This window comes from Bos taurus, chromosome 15, assembly GCF_002263795.3.
Source record: "Bos taurus isolate L1 Dominette 01449 registration number 42190680 breed Hereford chromosome 15, ARS-UCD2.0, whole genome shotgun sequence".
Taxonomy (NCBI): domain Eukaryota; kingdom Metazoa; phylum Chordata; class Mammalia; order Artiodactyla; family Bovidae; genus Bos; species Bos taurus.
The window spans coordinates 20,180,244-20,200,248 of NC_037342.1; the positions used below are offsets into that span (position 1 = coordinate 20,180,244).

General features: G+C 37.8%; 1 protein-coding gene across 6 annotated transcripts in view; it reads left to right on the forward strand.

Annotated features, from left to right (window-relative positions):
* The window catches only part of ZC3H12C (zinc finger CCCH-type containing 12C), a 76,893-nt gene that overhangs the window by 11,690 nt on the left and 45,198 nt on the right, over positions 1-20,005 (forward strand). For 2 of the 6 annotated variants that reach the window (XM_059875081.1, XM_059875080.1), the window contains exons 2-3: positions 511-569; positions 2,788-6,946. The exons of 2 other annotated variants lie outside the window; for them this stretch is intronic. The gene's annotated coding sequence lies outside the window, so the exon portion shown is untranslated. Of the gene's footprint in view, positions 1-510; positions 6,947-20,005 lie in introns of all 6 variants that reach the window. 2 more of the 6 variants (XM_059875079.1, XM_059875082.1) reach the window with 2 other exon arrangements.

Consider the following 20,005-nt stretch of genomic DNA (forward strand, 5'->3'; position numbering starts at 1 on the left):
TTATGTGGGCTTAATTTTATCCTTATTCTGTAACTTTGGTCATTTTTAAATCTTGGCTTTTACTTTATAATTTATTGTTTTGTATACTTACAGGGAACAGGTTTCCCATGTAATTAAAGCTGCCTCCCCACTGTTGACTTAAATGTTTTTTATCTTTAAGTCATCATGTTCTTTGAATTGCTCCCACTGAGTTGGCAATTTTATGCATTAGATACTTCTTGGAATTTTGCTGTCATTTTAAATGATTAGTATAGATCTAAAATGCTGGAAATGTTTAATAAATTGTTTTGATAAAGTAGGTATTTCTATTTTTGCTAAGATAGAAAAGTGCCTTAAGTAACATAAAAATTTTAAGTCATAAAGTGTGTTAAAATTAGCAGTATCATGCATAGGAAAAAAAATGGTTTCAAATAGAGATGTTTTCTAAAGGCATATCTATCATTTTATCTTTTAAAACTAAATTTTGAGTTAAAGTTAAGTATTTTTTTTCTTTTTTTTTTTTCTTGCAAGATATTTGCTTTACAATATTGTGCTGGTTTTTGCCATACATCAACAGGAATCAACCACAGGTATATATATATTCCCTCCTTCCCGTCTCCCACCCCTCTCACCCTCTAGTTGTCACAGAGCACTGGGTTGAGCTCCCTGAGTCAGATAGCAACTTCTCACTTGAGTTAAATATTTTAACACATTTATTTTATCATGTTTTTAAAATAGAGAAAAAGTTAAAAAAAAAAAAAAGATACATAATTCTCCCCTAGAGATAACTTAAAGTTTTGGTAATTTTTTTTTTAAATTCTCCTACTAACTATAAACACATCCTTTAAAAAATTTGTATGCATAGGTAGTTTTGTTCCTTACTGTTCATTCAATATACTATGTTTTCCTATATCATTAAATATCCTTTTAAAGATCATTTTTGTATGTGAATATTGTGATTATTATTTTGAATGCCAAGTGGCATTCAGCATGTTCAAGTATGACTATAATTTAATCAAGCTTATATTGCTAAGTATTTAAAGTATGACTATTTTTTATTGTTATAATGAACAATGATAAATGTCCATGTATGTAGATCTTTGTACACACTTATGAATGTATTTTATACAGAATCCTAGATGTGATCATGCAAATTGCCCTCTGGAAAATTTACACCAATTTATATTCTTTTTAGAAATCCATGTGTGTTGCTCTCAGTACCCATCACTCTTTCCCTGTACAACCTGTCTTTGTTAATTTGATAGATAGGAGTGACATAATAGTGTTAAGAAAGATTTTTCAGTAGAGTCAGAAAGATTGAATTTGAATTCCTGTTCTAACATTTGTATTCTTGGGCAGATTTCTTATATTTTCCTAAGCCTCAGTTTTTTGTGTGAAATTGTGATGATAGTACCTATATATAATATCATGGTTGTGGATATTAACCAATAATGTATAAGCCCCTGAGAGATGTTAGCAATCATTATTATGAATGAGATTTTGCCTTACTATATTTTATACTTGATATGCTTATATATTATACCTTGTAGTATGTGGTATAAAGGAAAGTTATTCAATTTTAAATAACCTAGTTACCCTGTGCTCAGTCATGTCCGACTCTGTGACCCCATGGACTGTAGCCTGCAAGGCTCCTCTGTTCATGGGATTTTCCAGGCAAGAATAGTGGAGTGTGTTGCCATTTCCTTCTCTGGGAGATCTGCCTGACTCAGGGATCAAACCTGCATCTCCTGCATTGGCAGGTGGATTCTTTACTACCCAGCCACCTGGGAATCCCCTACTGAACTTTTATGTACTGTTAGTTATATTGTAGGACTTACTTGTAGTACGTTTTCAGTTGAGTCTCTTGATTGTCAGGATCTTAGTGACTCCAAAATAATACCAATTTTTAAAAAACTTCAGCTTTTTTTCTTGTCTTGTTGCATTGGTTGAAATCGTAGAACAGTATTGATTAATAATAGGTATTTGAGCTTATTTCTGATTTTAATGAGTCTTTTTCTGTTATTTCATATTTTAAATGCCAATGGCTGTTGTTTCCTGACATAGGTATCCCCTGCTTACATACATATATTCCTGTAAATACCTATAAAAGTTAAACATAAGAAGCTTGAAAATAGATTTATATATTATGGGAAGATTCCCTTAAATTACTAAATTCCTAAGTATCTTTTAGGCACATCTTCAAAATGCATTTTCAGCATTTGACTCATGTTATTTTCTTTTTCAGTTAAGCATGCAGTCAGTCATTTTAAATAAGGCTTAAATGTCAGTAAGGCTGACTTTTACTGCTCTCAGTCCACTAAACGATTCCATCCTTATCTCAGACTTTGAGACCCACTCTACTTTTCACCACTGTCCACTGCTACATGATATTTATAAAATATGACTTAAAGTAAATGAAGCAGATTCGTCTCTTGGAATAAAACCCTTTCTTCAAATAAAGTCTTAGAGTCAGAGTCCCAGTGCCCTCATTACTCAGGCTCTGAGGCAGTTTGCAGAACACTTTAAAATCGACTGCCCCTCAAAAAAGATTCAGATAATTTACAGATCACAGAAATGACACTGCTACTGAAACCGAAGTATTCAGAGGCCAGCAGGAAATCAACCTTGTGATATAATAACGTTTATATTAAATAATTTTGTATCAAGGTCCTAATTTAGCTTGATTTCAAAAATAAGTATAGCAACATATACTATATTAAAATATGGTATTCACAAATCTAGCTAGTATCTAGTGTCATTGTTAAATTACTAAAATTTGGATCCTGAACACTCTTCTTTTTTCTACAGTTTTCCATCCATCCAATACTATATTTTTAAATACCATCTACATGCTGCTGCTGCTGCTGCTAACTCACTTCAGTCGTGTCTGACTTTGTGTGACCCCATGGACTGCAGCCCACCAGGCTTCTCCGTCCATGGGATTTTCCAGGCAAGAGTACTGGAGTGGGTCGCCATTGCCTTCTCCATCTACATGCTAATGACTACCAAATATTTATCTCCAATCCCGACTTCTCTCTGTTACCCAGCTATCTTGGGACAGCTCTACTTGGATAGCAATTAGTATCTGAAACAAAATTATCTAAAACAGAATTTTTGTCCTTCCAAATCTGTCTCTTTCCAAGTCTTTCCCACTTTTGTAAGAGTTAATACCGACTTCTCAGCTGCTCAAACCAAAAATCTCAAGGTTCTTTGTTCTTCATGTCTCTTTCATCTTCCACATCCATCCAAAACAGGTCTTTAATCATTACTTATGATTAAATTAATTGAATTAACAATGTTCAATATTAGAAAAATCTATTATAGAATAAAATCTACTGGCTAATGTGTATTATTATAATTTGAATATACTATATAACTTATCTTTCTTACATTTAGGACTTTTGGATAAAGTATAAGTAAGATTATACATATATTTGGTTAGTTTTGTCCATCTTTGTTGGGTTTGTCAACATAATTATGCTATTCTCATAAACCGGTTGGGATGTTTTTCATGTTCTTAGGTGCCCTAGAAAATCTCAGTAACAGGAGTTTGCTAGATACCCACAGAACCTATAGGTTTAGTATTTTGTGAGAAATGGAATGGAGGGTATAAATCTTAAAGTTTTTATTTCTTCCATGATTATTCACATTTAAAAGCCTTTTATTCCTTTGTCTGCCTTTATTTTTGGTTTGTTTGATCACTTTGACCTTTGTAATTTAAATGTTTAATTGCTTTCTTTTTTTTAGAATACATTTACACCATTAATTTTTCCATTGAGTATCTGTTTGACCACATCACAGGTTATAATCCTGTTGTCATCCATTTTTAATGTCCAGAATTTTATTTTTCTTTAACCACCAGGTTATCTGGAAGAGAGATTTAATGTATATGAAACCATTTACCTCAGATTGGGACTTGAACCCATATGCCAGGACTTGAACCTAGCAAAACCCAGTTTGGGACCTGAAGCCAGCCAAAATCCTGCCTGGGACTCTAACCCATGTGGCTAGGACTCAAACCCAGCCAAAGTCCACACTCTCCCACCTGAGATCTCAGACCTGGTTTTAGGACCTAATGAAGCTCAGTTTCTTGATGTCTCATTGCAAAAAGAATTCAGTGAGAGACAAAGTAACAGATAAGAGAAGTGGCTTTATTCAGAGAGAAACACATTCCACAGAGTGTGGACCTTCACAGAGGGGGAGCGCAACTTTGAAGTGTGGTGTGGTTTGCTTTATGGGCTGGGTAATTTCATAGGCTAACGAGTGGGAGGATTATGACAACCATTTTGGGGAAGGGGCTGAGATTTCCAGGATTGGGCTGTTGCCCATGTTTTGGTTTTTGATGGTTGGCCTTGGAACTGTGTGGCGCCTCTGGGTATATTATTTAGCTTGCTGATGTGTTACAATGAGTGTGTACTGAGGATTAAGGTCTAGTCAAGTTGACTTGTCTGCCACCTTGATCCACTTGATTCTAATCAGCTCATGTTGTGTCCTCGGGCTATGTCATTCTTTTAAAGGTTGTGCCCTGCCACCCTCCCTTCTGTTTCATATAGCTACTGAGTTTTTATGGTTTTTATCATTTAAGGCCTATGGATAAACTAAGTAAATCTAATGCTTTGGATTGTCAGGGCTTTGTGTCATCATTGTGTAAGGATAGGATGGTGTAACTTTCAAAATAAGCTAAGTTCCCAGTTTATTTTAAAAATATTTGTGTTCTATAAACGGGGCATATCTGCCTGCAAATCTCTGCACCTCTTGATCCTCATGTGCTCCCTTCTGTGTGTGTGCTAGGATTTCCTGAGGTTGGAGGTTGAACCAGCAGCTCTGTTTTTCTATGCTCTTTCCTAGTTTAAAGTATTTCAGGGCGTACCTTCCAGGTACTCCCCACTCTTACCCCCCAAATTGTAAAGCTTTGGAAATAAAAACTAGTTCCTTCCTGACCGGTTTCTGGATGGGATGAATATATTGGCCAAGAGAAACTGCAGAATTATAGAAAGTACTCCACATTCTTTAAAATGGACGGTGGAGACCATTCTAGTTATCCCTATAAGTAAGAAAAACAAAATGCCTTAAATTGCTGCCCTTTTATTTCCCATTAACTTCTTTATTTTTCAGTGTTCTTTCAGGCCTTTTGATTACATTAAAGAGACCTCTTTAGAGGTCCTAAGGTCTTTAATCTCTCCCTTTGAATAAGAATGTCTGCAGGGAATCAGAGGCTTCTAATGTTTGAAGTCAATCCTGATCCACAAATTAAAAAGATTTTCTGTACTAAGAGAGTAGGTTCAGAATATAGTTACTATAAATGTGATTCTGAAAAAAAAAAACATCAGGAATTGGCTTATAAGAAAAAAAAACTTCACAAAATTAATTTTGTGAATTTGGTTGATGTAGAAAATTTTACTACTGGCCTAGGTGGCTGGGAAGCACATGCCAGGTTGGCAGCTGCAACTTAGCTTCTAGACCATCGCATGCTGGGATAGCACCTGAGTGACGATCTGGCAGGTAGAGAAAGCACTTTGGAATTCCTTAGTGACAGCCAGAAAGCAGAATGTGAATTTGGCAAGAGCTCTGCCAGGTGCTGAGTCTTGGGCCTAAGCATTCCTCAAAATAACATGTAGATCATAAATGTTTATTCCCCACATTGATAGCAAATGAGTACTTAAGTTTTATGTGCATTTTAATAGGCTGAGTACTTATTTGATGATAAGCACCTAGTATAAGCTAATTCAGTTCAACATGGATTTATATTTTATCAAAATCCTGAAATAATTTCCTGTCAATGTGTACTTAGCCTCTTCTGCAATTTTTTGTGTTAGCTCTTAAAAAATAGTCAGAATTAGAAGATAAAATAATCAGTTATTTATTTTAGAAATACTAGGTCTAGGGACTTCCCTGGCAGTCCAGTGGTTAAGAATCTGTACTTCCACTATAGCGGGTATGGGTTTGATTCCTGGTCTGGGAACTAAGATCTTGCATGGTGTGTAGCATGGCCAAAAAAAAGAAAAAGTACTGAATCTAGAGACTGATAGTTTAATTGCTAAATCTTTGCTTCCTAATAAGGTAGCCTTTTGCTTACCAAACCCAATGGCTTAAGAATCTCTTCCAAGAGTGAGAACTGTGGTGAACGCGTTCTATGCTCCCTGCATCCCCTTCTCCCCAAGCATGTGTGTGTGCTCGCACACACAACGCACACAACACACTCAGGCACAGAGGAGGAAAGGTGAACCGACAAGGAAGAAGGTCCAGAGACTGCTAAGTTTTTATATTTAACAATCTTTCATCAGTCTTTTCAAATAGTCGCTTTGTTTAACAGGCTGTCCGTAGAGTATCCATTGTACCCCTTCCTCAAGAATCTTTCACACTTAGATGCTTAATAATTTCTCTAATCATATAAGCATCACATTACCCTCACTGATCTTTCTTTTCAAGTTTTGATTTTTTGTGGGGAGACTGGCTGGAGGAGCTAGGACGGGAGTATTTAGACTGCCAAATGGCAGCATTAAGTCTCTAGGTATCTTGAAGGCTGAAAAAGAAGATTGAAGATGCATTAAAAAGAGGAGGCAGAAGAGCAACTAGAGCGCACCTCCTGCCCCTGAACACTGGCAGTGCCCTGGCGGCGCCCGTCCTCACCTTGCACTCTTCTTTCCCAGTCGGTCCTGGCCCTCTGGGGCTTGTGGAGGCTGGGAAAGGACTGCAGGGTTGAGAATGGTAGTCTGGTTAATTTTGACCGAGAATTACAGGGTAAAGGAGAGCCAAGGTTTGCCTCATTGAACCACCTCTGTTTTCTCGTATGTGTGTATGTGCTCAGTTGCTCAGTCATGTCCAACTCTTTGCACTCCCATAGCCCGTCAGGCTCCTCTGTCCGTGGGATTTTCATGCAAGAACACTGGAGTGAGTTGCCATTTCCTCCTCCAGGGGACTTCCCAACCCAGGGATTGAACCTGCGTCAGTTGTATCTCCCATATTGGTAAGCAGATTCTTTACCACTAATACTACCTGTTTTCCCAATTCACTGCTATTCCTTCTTTTTTTCCCTCTTAAGTTATTATCCTTTTATTTATTACTAGTCTTTAATTCATACATAAGTGGGCGTGCCTTTTTTCTCTCCTGCCCCATTGAATCCATTCTCCTGGTTTAAAGTTCTTAAACAAACAAAAAAAACTTATATCTCTCTCCCCACCAAAATATCTTTCTATATCTTACTCTTTTTCCTGCCAAACTTTTTAAAACAATAAGATGCTGTCATCTCTTCTTCAGATCACACTTACTCCTTAACTGGGAGTTTTTAGCCTGTGTTCTGTGGTTCCCTGAAGCGTCCATTGATAGAAATTGGGCATTCTCTGATTTGAATGGGGAAAAAATTAGTATTTATATTTATATCCTCTAATTGAAATTTACTGTTTCTCTCAATTATTAATGTAAGCAACAAGTCCAATTTTAGTAACAGCAAAAGTTTCCCTATTGTATTACAGTTGAAATAAATATTCTTAACTGTCACTTTTAACTACTTTTGAATCATGAGAGTTATTAGATCTGCTACATCTTGTTATTTTAATGTATTAATAAAAGGCATATATTTTACTGTATCACATTTTTACATATTTTGATGACTATTTTAATATAATTGATTTTTTGTAATGCAGTCTGTTTTTATTTTACCCATTTAAAAACATTACTTTGAAAAGTGGTATATAGTCTTCATTAGACTGAGAAAGGATCTATGATGTAAAAACTTGGTTAGGAGCAGCTGCCTCTTAACCCCATCTGTCTTCATATCTCCAAAACAGCTCCCTCAGTGCCACTCATCACCTTTACCCGATGTCCTCAGTCATTCTGCAGTGTATTTGTATCATTTGATGCCATCAATTATTTTTTGTTACTCTCTCCTGTTTTGTCTTTAATATCAAATCCTTACTGGACCCATTGGCTCATCTTAGAAAATATCTCATAATACCTTCCTAACTTATCTGCTTTGAGTTTCTTGCCCCTCAAAACTAATTAGAGCTGAAATTACCATCCTAAAATGTAGTTAGAAACACATCATTCACATTCTCAGAAACTTTCAGTGGTTCCCCATTCTTTCTGTTTTTATTTCAAGTTTTATTTTATATTAGTGTATAGTTGATTTAATTACCTTTCTAAAATGTGGGTAGAACTACACCATTCCCTTTTTCAAAAACCTTCAGTAATTTCCAGGTAACAAAGTTGAGACATTAGTATGGCATTCAAGACTTTGCATGGACTATCTACATCTTGACTTTCTAGCCTCTTCTACAGCAGAATTAAGCTCACATTTATTCTGTATATTTTCTCACCTTTCATGTCTCTGGGCCTTTGATCCTGTTTTCTCTAGGGAAAAGTCATTCTTTCCATTCCTTACTCCAGTCCACATCTTGCCCTACCACAGACACATACACAATAGTATACACAGGAATGTGTGTCGTCATTGTCATTCTCTTCTTAGCTTATACATCCACCTCTCACAACTTTCTCAAATCTGAGCAAATGTCTTTGTCTCTTGCATTCCATGATTTCAGGCTTCCTTGGTGCTTCAGTGGTAAAGAATCCTCCTGCCAGTGCAGGAGACACAGGTTCAATCCCTGGGTCGGGAAGAGACCCTGGAGAAGGAAATGGCAACCCACTCCACTGTTCTTGCCTGGAAAATCCCGTGGACAGAGGAGCCTGGTGAGCTTCAGTGTATGGGTCGCAAAAGAGTCGGACATGACTTAGCAACTAAACAACAACAACTCCATGATATATCACTATTACTAGCATTAATTTTGACATGCCCTATATTGTATAGGTATTCATCTGTTTGGTTTCTTTAGTATATTTATATTCCTTAGTGTAGCAGCTGTATTCGTGTTTATACCCTCTCTCATCTTCACTCAGTATCTCTCATAGTAGGCATTCAAATAAACAAACATTTCTTGAGTGAATACATGAATTCATTGAATACTGACTTAACCTGGTTGATTTAGTTTGATTAGGTGAGCATGGACCAGGCTGCTATTGTTCTGCCTTTCACCAGAGTATTATAAAAAGTATTAGTTGTGCACTTTTAAAAATGGAATTTGGTCACCTAGCTAACATCTGCAAAAATGCCATAAGAACTAAGTTACTTCATATCTAATGATAATACTATCAAAATAGAGTCCTAAGTCATAGGATTTTTTTCATAAAAGATTTGTTAAATAACAATTATTTAAGGGAGAAAATTATTATGGCTTTAATTTTTTATAGTAACTTACAGATCTTAAGAGAAAGCTAATTCTGAAGAGTATACTAATTTATTACTTTATTAAATGTTAATGAAATTATGAGAGAGGTGGAGGCAATGGCTGATCATTGTCTACAGCCATTTATTTTAAAATAAGTTTCCACAATCCACCATCTATATTGCTAAGCTGAAAGAAATGTTTTCTCATTTTCTGTAAGAAAACCTTTGTTTCCTTTCAGGTGCTTATTATACTTTCTTCTAATTTTACTTCCATTTTCTTCCATGTCCCTTCACTTCTACCCACCATCAAAATCAATGTATTTCTTGTAAATTACTGATTGCCATTCCTTTTTTAAAAACAAACAGGAAACAGACCTCTGTATTTCTGCCTTGTTTTCCCTCATCCCAGCCATTTTTTAAATGTTATTATTGATTTTTGGCTGCACTGGGTCTTTGTTGCTGCACATGGGCTTTCTCTAGTTGTGGCGAATGGGGGCTGCTCTCTAGTTGCAGTGAGTGAGCCTCTCATTGCAGTGGCTTCTCTTGTTGCAGAGCACGGGCTCTAGGTGTGTGGGCTTCAGTAGTTCTGGCACTTGGGTTTAGTTGCCCCAAGGCATGTGGAATCTTCCCAGACCAGGGATTGAACCCATGTTCCCTGCATTGGCAGGTGGATTCTTTACCACTGGGCTACCAGGGAGGTCTCCCAGCTGTGTTTATACTCATATTCCTTAGTAAGCTTTTTACCATTACCTTCTTTTTTTGGAATATTTTTTTCTTCCAGTTTTATCAAGATATAATTGCTGTAGCACTGTATACATTTAAGGTTTACAGCAGAGATTTGACTGACATACATTATGAGATGATTATTGTAATAAGTAAACATCTATCATCTCATATAGATACAAAATTAAAGAAATAGAAAAAGTATTCTTCCTTGTGATGAGAACTCTTAGGATTTACTCTAAACTTTTATATATAATGTACAGCAGTGTTATTTATATTTATCATGTACATTGCATCCCTGAGTGAAGTTGCTCAGTCGTGTCCGACCCTTTGCCACCCATGGACTATAGCCTACAAGGCTTCTCCATCCATCGGATTTTCCAGGCAAGGGTACTAGAGTGGGTTGCCATTTCCTTCTCCAGGAGATCTTTCCAACCCAGAGATTGAACCAGGGTCTCCCACATTGTAGGCAGATGCTTTAACGTCTGAGCCACCAAGGAAGATTGCATCCCTGGTACTTTTTAATCTTATAACTGGAAGTTTGTACCTTTTGACTGCTTTCCCCTATCCCTGCCCCTAGTAACCACAAATCTGATCTGTCTTTTTCTATTTTTTTGTTTGCTTTGAAGTATAATTGATCTACAACACAATGTTAGTTCCTGTTACACATCATTGTGATTTGGTATTTCTATACTTCTCAAAATAATCACCAAGGTAAGTCTAGTTATGATGTGTCACCATATGTATTCATATTTATTGATACCATTGTCTTCTGCTGCTAAGTCACTTCAGTCGTGTCCGACTCTGTGCAACCCCATAGACGGCAGCTCACCAGGCTCCCCCGTCCCTGGGATTCTCCAGGCAAGAGCACTGGAGTGGGTTGCTATTTCCTCCTCCAATTCATGAAAGGGAAAAGTGAAAGGGAAATCGCTCAGTCGTGTCCGACCCTCAGCAACCCCATGGACTGCAGCCTTCCAGGCTCCTCCATCCATGGGATTTTCCAAGCAACAGTCTGGAGTGGGGTGCCATTGCCTTCTAATTATCCTTATTAGCCAAAGTATTCCATGACACTTAAATCTTGAATTGCTTTTCTTCTAAAAAAAACTTTTTTCCAAAAAATTTTGGGCTTTTCCAAACTAAGTGTTCTTCCCCTTTCCCTCTGAGAAACATTGTTCTAAATTATTTTATTAATTTAACAAAATTCATATTGTGAGATCATGAACAAAGGCAGAACTTTAGAATTATATTAATGAAGACATAAAATAATGAAAATCAGGGTTTCTATCATTTGTATTGAAGTTTCACTTTCAGGATAAACTTTTAAGATAAGAATTAATATTTACTATGTGCCAAGCACTTTTTTCCGATCCCTGGATCAGGAAGATCCCCTGGAGAAGGGCATGGCAACCCATTCCAGTTGTTGTCATTCTTGCCAGGAGAATCCCATGGACAGAAGAGCCTGGTAGAGCCATGCACACAGTTGGACATGACTGAAGTGACTTAGCACGCATGCACGCATGCACTATTATTATATATTTATTACAACTCTGTGCTCTTGGTGGTGTTTTTATCCCCATTTTATGGTTGAGGAAACTGAGACACGAAGCAATTGTGTCATTTGTCCAGGATATTTGGATACTTTCTGAGAGAGTGTGTGTTACGGTGTCAGTTCTTATGGCCATTACATTATGAGATCTCTCTCTTGCTCATCCTGTTTTCTGTGAACACCATGCTGGAATATGCTCTGTCCTAGAACTTCTAGTAAGGGGTCCGGTACAGGTTTCAGAATACCAGTAAATTAGATATTAGAAATAGTGGTGCATATATAGGAACACATGGCCCAGTCTAATCTAGTTCCCTTTGGTACATGGGGCAATTACTTTGTCACTGAGAAGTTTGGGTAGAATACCATATCCCTTTTCTAACATTAGCAAAATCGTGGTACCCAAATGTGGCAAAGCAAGTAAATTTAAAAAAAAAAAACAAAACTAACAAGTTAGTCTTATGATTATTGATGTAAAAATTCATAGGGCAGTATCAGCATATATACTATAATCCTCCAAAATGTTTTGATATTGGTAAATGTTAATTTAGTTCACAATATTAGTAACTCAAAGATGATTATGATCATCTTCAGTTCAGTTCAGTCGCTCATTCATGTCCGACTCTTTGCGACTCAATGAATTGCAGCACACCAGGCCTCCCTGTCTATCACCAATTCCCAGAGTTCACTCAAACTCACATCCATCAAATCGGTGATGCCATCCAGCCATCTCATCCTCTGTTATCCCCTTTTCCTCCTGCCCCGAATCCCTCCCAGCATCAGAGTCTTTTCCAATGAGTCAACTCTTTGCATGAGGTGGCCAAAGTACTGGAGTTTCAGCTTTAGCATCATTCCTTCCAAAGAACACCCAGGACTGATCTCCTTCAGAATGGACTGGTTGGATCTCCTTGCAGTCCAAGGGACTCTCAAAAGTCTTCTCCAACACCACAGTTCAAAAGCATCAATTCTTTGGCGCTCAGCTTTCTTCACAGTCCAACTCTCACATCCATACATGACTACTGGAAAAACCATAGCCTTGACTAGACGGACCTTTGTTGGCAAAGTAATGTCTCTGCTTTTGAATATGCTATCTAGGTTAGTCATAACTTTCCTTCCAAGGAATTCCAAGGTCTTTTAATTTCATGGCTGCAGTCACCATCTGCAGTGATTTTGGAGCCCCAAAAAATAAAGTCTGACACTGTTTCCACTGTTTCCCCATGATCATCTTAATGTATCATATTAATTCAATCCATATTTTAAATTTTTTTCCCTAAATCTTTCATGTAGAAGGAAAGCATACTTCTATAAGGAACTTTCTAAAGGCTGTATATTGTGTGGTATGTAAATGTATAGCTCTATATACATATAATTACATATAGGTACAGAGGATGAGATGGCTGGATGGCATCAGCAACTCGATGGACATGAGTTTGAGTGAACTCCGGGAGTTGGTGATGGACAGGGAGGCCTGGCGTGCTGCGATTCATGGGGTCGCAGAGTCGGACACGACTGAGCAACTGAACTGAACTGAACTGAGCACTTATTGAGTGCTTACTTTGTGCCTGGCACTGTTCCAGTGTTAAGTGTTTTGTATATGTTAACTCATAAATCTCAAAACAACTATTTATTTACAGCTGAAGCATGAAGAGGTAAATTTGCCCAACATGATATAAAAGTATGTTTTGTGTGTATGTGTATGTACAACCTAACGAGCCATCAGTGTGATGTGCTGTATGCTAAGTATAATGCTTGAGAGTAAAACACTAAAGACATTCCCATTAATATCAGGAACATCACAAAATAATCACTGTTAACGCTGCAATGTAATTAGACAGAAGTATGGGGCAACAGATATAAAAATTGGTAAGAAAGAGGCAATCTGATGATTTTACATTCTTATATATGCCTGGAAAACCCAAGAGCCTCAGTGAAGCACTAATAGAAACACTGAGTTCCCTGAGATACCTCAGTCACTAAAGTTTCATATATGTGAATAAAATAAGTATTTTTTTAGACACCAACAATAACTAGTTAGAAAATATGAGGGAAGGAAAAAACCACCATTCATAGCAAGAACAAAAGCAAACTATTTTAAGACAAGTTTAAAAAGAAACTTATAAGCCCACTACAAAGAAATCTAGGGAACTATATTGACAGAGGAAATTTCAATAAATTATTCCTGATTAAACAATATAATCTTTCATGCTTTTTAAGCAAGTATTACTGCAACACACTCTCCATCAAACTCCCATTAGCTTTTTGGTTGAAACTTGTCAAAACAGTTCTTAAGTATCTGGAAGCACATACATGCAAAAGATTCTCCTATGATTCAAATGGTGTGTAAAGTTTTGAGAAGCGTTGCCCTGCAAAGCTCTTCATGATGTGGCTTCCCTGGACCTCGCCTTTCTGACTTCACTTTCTGACTCCTCCCCTTGCTCGCCTGCCACCAGTCATACAGGCCACCTTGCTGTCCTGCGCTCATCTCAGAGCTTTGTACTTAGCCCTGTGTCCTCCTTTTACACCTTCCTTCCACTTCATTTTGGTATCTGCACAGACACCACCTTATCAGAGAAGGCCTCCCTGATTAAAAGTTTCTCTGTAGTATCTATTGTCACCTGACATGTGTTTATTGTTTGCATCCTCTCCCTCTGTGAACTTGCTGAGAGAAAGGACTGGCTTTGTTCCTGCTGTATCCCCAGGACCTGGCACCTAAGAGGTGCCCATTTGCCAAATGAAACTGGCATTAAAAATTACAGGTTCGGTCACTAAGAATTCTGAGGAGAGAGTGAAATTACAGTCAATCTTGTTTTTCCTTGAACAGTTTGCCCTTGAATATCACAGGCAGTAGGGACACCACCCACCCTCTGTGCAGTCAGAAATTCTTCTATAACGTCAGTCGGCCCTCAGGATCCAGGGTTCCGCACCCCCGGATCAGCCATCCCAGAATCACACAGTCTCATGGATGCATGCATTTCAAACCCGGTGTTGTTCCAGGGTCAACTGTAGCTATGTTCTGTGAAGTTACGACAAATACTGAACCACTGCTCCTGAGGAAATACAAGATTAGGGTCCTGCAAGCCTCCTGTCGGAACATTTTCATGGACCAGTCTATCCATAACCTTATTGTACATGTGGTACTGTTTGAAAAAGTGAAAGCAAAGTCGCTCAGTCGTGTCTGACTCTTTGCAGCCCATGGACTGTAGCCCGCCAGGCTCCTCCATCCATGAGATTTTCCAGGCAAGAATACTGGAGTGGATTGCCATTTCCTTTTCCAGGGGATCTTCCTGACCCAGGCATTGAACCCAGGTCTCCCGCATTGCAGGCAGACACTTTGCTGTCTGAGCCACCAGGGAAGCTAAACGGTACTGTGGTACTGTTTAGAGACACTTTATTAAGTATACACTGTCGATTCATTAACACTGAACCTATAACAGCTCTGTAACTTGTACCTGAACAAAGCTTACCTAACACGCATATTTCTTCATAAGACACATCACGTCTTTCTTGCACTTAGCACTTCAGCACTAGACTTGGGGCCCATTTAAACAGCAAATTCACCAACAGAAAGCACAAAAATGTGAAAATCATAGAGCTAACCAGTCCTTTTTAGGACACTTGTTTCAACATGAGGGATTTGTTCAGCCTCAGCTGGAATGTGTGCTTCTGGCAACTCAGATTTTTCGCCTCTCTGCACAAGCACATGGCTGTGGAATGGCTGTAAAGCACTGCACAGACCGATTTGGGGGTAAATAGATGTCAGTGAATAGGCAAGTTTGCAAGTGCAGAATCTGCAAATAATGAGGACCAACTATACATCATTCTTCCAATAAGTATGTACTGTGTCTCTACTATGTACCATGCCCCCAGACATTTATCAAGTCCCAACCGTATGCCAGGCCCTGTGCAATACTCAGATAATCCAAAAATGAGTTTAACGGTATTCTGGGAAAGGTTTCAAGGCAGAGTTGGGAACCTTCCATACTAATAGGTGAGATTTTATCCTGTGAAGCTATGGAGAAAGGTATTTTAGGAGAAAGAATCTTTAAGTCAGTGTTTTTAAACTTAGCTGTACATTAGAATCACCTGGCCTATGGCCATGCTTCACCTAGACCAAAAAAAATAAACATCTCTCAGGATGAAATTCATATGCCAGTATATTTCAAATCTCCCCAGATGATTCCAGTGTGCAACCAAATTGAAGGAACTGCCTTAAATCCTCGTGTTTGGCTGGAGTGCAGGTTATGTGAAGGGAAGTAAAGAACAAATAAATCTGGTAAAGAGATTTTTGGCCCAGTTATTGAAATGCTGTAATTTAGCACATATTTATTAAGCACCTGTAGGCACTCTGCTAGTGCTGGAAATACAGCAGAAAACGAAATACAAGAATCTTTGGTCTGTTAGAGTTTATGGTTGAATTGTTTTGGCAGCTGTTTAGGATGATTCATAGTCTAGATTTAACTTATAGTATTTGGTGATTTTCATTTAGAAGGAATCTTGTCAGAATTCTAAATTTAATTGCAAATTACTATATCATCCTCTGATATGAATAGAACTCTATAAAGAAAAAATTGTGTTGTGAACTTCTGTGCTAGTCTTAGCATTTTCTAACACAACCATTAATTTTGTTAGCCTCTCAAAGAGTTTTTCAGTTTCTTGCACACTAGGACAATTATCTAAAACCAGTAGTACCATTGGAAGTACTAACTCAAGCATTTCATTTCTCATCTTACAGGAATTGGTGTATAAGAAACAACTGTCTTGATTATTAGTAAGAATTTATATTTAGATCAAACTTAACAATTAACAAAGAACTTTAATTGGGTCATAGTTGGTTTGCAACTCCTTTTATATTATTTGCTGTAAGCTACATTTTATTTTTTCCTGAGTTCCTTTATGTTCAGTGTCCTATTATACTATCTTCTAGATCATTAGCAAAAACAGAGACCCCTAGAGTCCTCTTATAATTCTGTCTGATACGGTTATTCCTTATGGTCTGAGTCTGTCAATTTCACTTTTAAACTTTTGGTCAAGCAGTTTTGAATTAGCTTGCTAAATAGTTATTTAACACCTAAAAAAGAAAAGACCTGTGCCAACCTCAGCTTGTATACATACTCTGAGCTGAAATGAAGGTGCATGAGTGAGCATGTGTGGGTGGGAAGTGGGAGGTACCATGCTATGGGGTCAGAAGGAGAGACTGGGCTTTGAGAGGAAAGTTGTAAATGTTATTATCATTCCTGTCAGAGATAAGGTGCCACATATACCATCCAGTTGTCTTATAATGCGGAGAATATGTCTTGCATATATTTCATATAAAATTATACAGTTTGGGTCAGCTTTTCCTCAGTTTCAGGGGTGCTTAATACAACTGTGTGTTTTAACATGGATGATATCATGTGCTTCATACTTCTTTTAAATCATACAGGTCCTTTTTCCCTCATGAATTTTCTCTCTCCTGCTCCCCACACAGCTGCCTTCGCAACCTAGTACATCATTTTGGGTTCGTTTATATTCCCTGAGCTCTACTAAAATCTCTCATTCCTTGAATATTTGCAAGTTGTATAGGAATTGAAGATCACCTTTTTAAAAAACTTGCTTGTTTATTCGAATTTTTAAAAAATGTGACATGGAGCTTGCGGGGCCTTAGGGGAGAGAATTGCCTGGCCATCCAGTGGTTAGGACACGGTGCTGTCACTGCATGGGCCCAGGTTTGATCTCTGGTCCGTGAACTTCAATCCCACAAGTCAAGCCACACAGCCAAAAAAAAGAAAAGAAAAGCTAAATGGAAAGCTAGTCATTAGGAAATATTTGAAGTCGTAGGATATGGGTTATATTGTCACTTAAAGTGACTAGAAAAGTTTCTTTGTTTTTAGATCACTGAGAAAAAATTCTACTTTGTGGATATACTGTTTGTCTCTGAACCATAAAGAGAATCAAGATTTGTCTTCTCTTAGTCATATGGTGCTGAAGTATTCTTATAGTGAAACCCTAAGAATTTTGACTTGGGGAAGCATTATCTTTCTTTGTTATAGAATTGTTTCTTTTATTTTTTTAACTTTATCCCTTCATAGTATTTTTAAAGTGGTCTGTTCAGAGTTAATTTATGTAAGTCTTTTAATCACCTTTTTTTTTTCCTTAGTAGCTCTTTATAACAAAACGTTATTGAATATTGTTTTTTCCTGTCTTAGTTCTGAACCAACTGAGAAACAGACAAAGGAGCCAGGCAGATGGACATAAAAACAGCAACTCTTGTTAATGAAGCTAATGCAGAGCATGACTTAAGAGCACAGCACAAAGGGCTTAGTAACACTGAACCCCCAAATTAGAAAGATTTAATCACTCAGTCTCAGGCAGCGCTGGAGAGCAAAGCAACTCTGTGCTGTCTGCACCAGGGTGGACCCCAAGAGAAACGTGCAGAGGCAGGGGCACTTGGCTCACACAGACCCCTTCCCCAAGAGGAGTAGGAGGCCATAGGGTAACTCCAAGGGATGCCTCTCTAGTCAGGAAGTTGGGGCAGAGAAGGGGAGACCAAGAAGAGACCTCTCATGCCTGCCAGGCCTGAGCTTATTACTCAGTTGCACAGCTGCCCTGAATATTGAAAGCAGCCCCCATGGCAGAGCCAGGGCTGTGGAAACACTGCAGATCACTGCGGGCTCTTTGATAAGCTCACCCTGTTCACCAGGAGAAATAAAAGCTAGCAGGGAGCATTTTGTTCATGTGAATGCCTGCATTCAAATTTGCAGGAGCCCATTTCTTTACTGGTCCTGTTTTTCAGATGTCTTCTAGATAGCAACACACTGCTAGGTACCATATAGGTTTTTTTTCTGAATGGATTAGGAAGATTAAATGGATCTGCCCTCAAGGAGCTTACAGCCTGGTTCATAAGTAAATGCTATATTGTGCAGTACAGACTATTCATGTTATAGAAATTCAGTAAAAACCAGACTGGTCCAAGAAGATTTTATGGAAAAGTAAGCCTTGAGCTGGAATTAGAACAAATATGATGTGGGTAGGTGAGGCTGTGCAAGAGAACATGAGTGAAGGGACCGTTGTTTCAGCATCTGTGACTTCAACCTTAATTGAAGTGGGAAATAAGATGACAGAGCTTAGGGGAGCCCCCACTGTAAGGGGAGTCTTGAGAACAACCCAGAGGACAAGAGATGTGGTCTACTGCTGAGATTTTTTTTTTTAAACCTAAGAGTGGTGTCAGTGAAAATTACTTTGGCAGGGATGTACTTAGGGAGTATAGAAGGAAGGAGATAAATTAAGAAACAAAAGTAATCTAAGTCTAAGGAAATGAAATATAGTAAGGGTCTCTCATGCCCATCTGACTTACTACATATATAATAACTGTCATAGGTTAGAGAGTAGTCCCTGATTGATTTTGCTCCATTCTTTTACACTGGGTGCATAAGTTAGGTTTTTGGTTAGTTGGTGGTTGTTGTTGTTTAATTAATAAGAGTTTTTTGTTTAAATTTAATCTTTCAAACTTCTAGAGACAGTTGGGAAGATTTGAATTAATAATCTTATTTCAGTGGTGGTGTTGTGAGGATCAAAAGAGATTGTAGATTGAAGGAGAAAAAAATGCATACTAGGAGAAAGGTTCCAGGAAGCCAGGTTGGATCACCCCTGACAAAGAAAATTGATGCCAACACCAGCATGACAGCCCACGTGTTTCCCACTCATACCTCAGCCAACAGTTGAATTCTCAAATGTTAGGAAAGCCTTTGACACTGACAGATTTTAGTATTACAGCCTGATACAGCTGTTTGCATTTTCTCTGCAACTGGGAGTAGAGCAGGACCATTGGACTCAAAAAGGCTGGGGAGGGCCTCTGTTCACCTACAGGTGTTTTAATGTGCTTATCAAGTTATCCAATACTAGCAACCAGCATAGTCTAAATACCACAGCAGGATCTGATTAGCTTTTTCAGATCACTGCCTTTATTTGCTGTTTGCAAAAAAGCTTAATCCAGTCCTAGGGATCAGGCTTCCCACTGAGCCTGTGGGTAGTTTTCTCTCATTCTTTGTGTTCACAGTGGCAGGAATTAGTGAGAGGATTCCTCCTCCTCCTGAATTAAAGCTATAAAGTAGTAACTATAGTAGCAATGGGGAAAAAGAGAAGAAAGAAAGTCCAAGGGAAAGAGGGACTGTCTGTTCATACTAAAGAGTGTCTTTTTTATATACAAAAGGGAAAAGGGTTCAATGTAAATTCATAAATATTGACCTCACTATCTCTAGTCAGTACATAGCTTATGTTTTATTTGGTTTTAGTTAACAACTTTGCATGAATATATATTATATTTTTTATCTTGATCTTATTTAATCAAATTCAGTTTTACCAAAAGTCTATTTATTAACTATACTAGTGGCCTTGATTTATCTTTCGTACCTTTTACTCATGAGATTTTTTTTTTTAAGTACCAGCACACCACCAAAAAAAAAAAAGATAAAATTCTAACTTTTTTGATTCCTGTAGTGTTCATATGCATAAAATTTGAACTCTATGAAATTCACTTTATAATTTTCAATAAACTCTAATAT